We start from the raw sequence: 3,391 nt of genomic DNA, 5'->3' as shown, positions 1-3,391 counted from the left end.
CACCCGTTGGTGGTGCGGCGCTTTTTTTTCTTTGGGCTGATAGCTTTGAAGATATGTTCTAATGGTGGTAAAAGTGGAGCAGGACTGTCTCCGTGGCGCCATTGGCTAGCGCGATCGGCTGTTAACCGAAAGGTTGGAGTTTCGAGCCCTCCCTGGAGTGGTGTGTTGCTTTTTTCTTTGCGCTAATAGCTTTGAAGATAGGTTCTGATGGTGGTGAGAGTGGAGCACGACTGTCTCCTTGGCGTAGCTGGCTAGCGCGATCGGCTGTTAACCGAAAGGTTGGAAGTTCGAGCCCACCCGGTGATGCTGGGGCGCTTTTTTTTCTTTGTGCTGATAGCTTTGAAGATATGTTCTGATGGTGGTGAGAGTGGAGCAGGACTGTCTCCGTGGCCCAATTGGCTAGCGTGATCGGCTGTTAACCGGATAGTTGGAGGTTCGAGTCCACCCGTTTGTGGTGCGGCGCTTTTTTTTTCTTTGGGCTGATAGCTTTGAAGATATGTTCTAATGGTGGTAAGAGTGGAGCAGGACTGTCTCCGTGGCGCCATTGGCTAGCGCGATCGGCAGTTAACCGAAAGGTTGGAGTTTCGAGCCCACCCAGTGGTGGTGCGGCGCTTGTTCTTCTTTGGGCTGATAGCTTTGAAGATATGTTATGATGGTGGTGAGAGTGAAGCAGGACTGTCTCCGTGGCGCAATGGGCTAGCGTGATCGGCTGTTAACCGAAAAGTTGGAGGTTCGAGCCCACACGTTGGTGGTTCAGCGCTTTTTTTCTTTGGGCTGATAACTTTGAAGATATGTTCTGATGGTGGTGAGAGGGGAGCAGGACTGTCTCCGTGGCGCAATTCGCTAGCGTGATCGGCTGTTAACCGAAAAGTTGGTAGTTTGAGCCCACCCGGTGGTGGTGCGGCGCTTTTTTTTTCTTTGGGCTGATAGCTTTGAAGATATGTTATGATGGTGGTGAGAGTGAAGCAGGACTGTCTCCGTGGCGCAATTGACTAGCGTGATCGGCTGTTAACCGAAAAGTTGGAGGTTCGAGCCCACGCGGTGGTGGTGCGGCGCTTTTTTTTTCTTTGGGTTGATAGCTTTGAAGATATGTTCTGATGGTGGTGAGAGTAGAGCAGTACTGTCTCCGTGGCGCAATTGGCTAGCGCGATCGGCTGTTGACCCGAAAGGTTGGAGTTTCGAGCCCTCCCGGGAGTGGTGTGTTGCTTTTTTCTTTGCGCTGATAGCTTTGAAGATATGTTCTGATGGTGGTGAGAGTGGAGCAAGACTGTCTCCGTGGCGCAATGGGCTAGCGCGATCGGCTGTTAACCGAAAGGTTGGAGGTTCGAGCGCAACCGGTGGTGGTGCGGCGCTTTTTTTTTCTTTGGGGTGATAGCTCTGAAGAAATGTTCTGACGGTGGTGAGAGTGGAGCACCACTGTCTCCGTGGGGCAATTGGCTAGCGCGATCGGCTGTTAACCGAAAGGTTGGATGTTCGAGCCCACCCGGTGGTGGTGCGGCGCTTTTTTTTCTTTGGGCTGATAGCTTTGAAGATATGTTCTTATGGTGGTGAGAGTGGAGCAGGACTGTCTCCGTGGCGCAATTGGCTAGCGCGATCGGCTGTTAACTGATAAGTTGGAGGTTCGAGCCTACCCGGTGGTTGCGCGGCGCTTTTTTTCTGTTGGCTGATTGCTTTGAAGATATGTTCTGATGGTGGTGAGAGTGGAGCAGGACGGTCTCCGTGGCGCAATTGGCTAGCGTGATCGGCTGTTAACCGAAATGTTGGATGTTTGAGCCCACCCGGTGGTGGTGTGTTGCTTTTTTCTCTGCGCTGATAGCTTTGAAGATATGTTCTGATGGTGGTGAGAGTGGAGCACGACTGTCTCCTTGGCCCAGCTGGCTAGCGCGATTGGCTGTTAACCGAAAGGTTGGAAATTCGAGCCCACCCGGTGATGCTGGGGCGCTTTTTTTTTCTTTGTGCTGATAGCTTTGAAGATAAGTTCTGATGGTGGTGAGAGTGGAGCAGGACTGTCTCCGTGGCGCAATTGGCTAGCGTGATCGGCTGTTAACCGGAAAGTTGGAGGTTCGAGTCCACCCGTTGGTGGTGCGGCGCTTTTTTTTCTTTGGGCTGATAGCTTTGAAGATATGTTCTAATGGTGGTAAGAGTGGAGCAGGACTGTCTCCGTGGCGCCATTGGCTAGCGCAATCGGCAGTTAACCGAAAGGTTGGAGTTTCGAGCCCACCCGGTGGTGGTGCGGCGCTTTTTTTTCTTTGGGCTGATAGCTTTGAAGATATGGTATGATGGTGGTGAGAGTGAAGCAGGACTGTCTCCGTGGCGCAATTGGCTAGCGTGATCGGCTGTTAACCGATAAGTTGGAGGTTCGAGCCCACACGGTGGTGGTGCGGCGCTTTTTTTCTTTGGGCTGATAGCTTTGAATATATGTTCTGATGGTGGTGAGAGTGGAGCAGGACTGTCTCCGTGCGCAATTCGCTAGCGTGATCGGCTGTTAACCGAAAAGTTGGTAGTTTGAGCCCACCCGGTGGTGGTGCGGCGCTTTTTTTTTTCTTTGGGCTAATAGCTTTGAAGATATGTTATGATGGTGGTAAGAGTGAAGCAGGACTGTCTCCGTGGCGCAATTGGCTAGCGTGATCGGCTGTTAACCGAAAAGTTGGAGGTTCGAGCCCACCCAGTGGTGGTGCGGCGCTTTTTTTTCTGTGGGCTGATAGTTTTGAAGATATGTTCTGATGGTGGTGAGAGTGGAGCAGGACTGTCTCCGTGGCGCAATTGGCTAGCGTGATCGGCTGTTAACCGAAAAGTTGGAGGCTCGAGCCCACCCGGGGGTGGTGCGGCGCTTTTTTTTCTTTGGGCTGATAGCTTTGAAGATATGTTCTGATGGTGTTGAGAGTGGAGCAGGACTGTCTCCGTGGCGCAATTCGCTAGCGTGATCGCCTGTTAACCGAAAAGTTGGTAGTTTGAGCCCACCCGGTGGTGGTGCGGCGCTTTTTTTTTCTTTGGGCTGATAGCTTTGAAGATATGTTATGATGGTGGTGAAAGTGAAGCAGGACTGTCTCCGTGGCGCAATTGACTAGCGTGATCGGCTGTTAACCGAAAAGTTGGAGGTTCGAGCCCACGCGGTGGTGGTGCGGCGCTTTTTTTCTGTGGGCTGATAGCTTTGAAGATATGTTCTGATGGTGGTGAGAGCGGAGCAGGACTGTCTCCGTGGCGCAATTGGCTAGCGTGATCGGCTGTTAACCGAAAATTTGGAGGCTCGAGCCCACCCAGTGGTGGTGCGGCGCTTTTTTTTCTTTGGGTTGATAGCTTTGAAGATATGTTCTGATGGTGGTGAGAGTGGAGCAGGACTGTCTCCGTGGCGCAATTGGCTAGCGTGATCGGCTGTTAACCGGAAAGCTGG

The sequence above is a fragment of the Rhipicephalus microplus genome, unplaced genomic scaffold (genome assembly GCF_043290135.1).
Source record: "Rhipicephalus microplus isolate Deutch F79 unplaced genomic scaffold, USDA_Rmic scaffold_29, whole genome shotgun sequence".
In the NCBI taxonomy this organism is placed as follows: Eukaryota; Metazoa; Arthropoda; class Arachnida; order Ixodida; family Ixodidae; genus Rhipicephalus; species Rhipicephalus microplus.
This window is presented reverse-complemented; position numbering follows the sequence as displayed.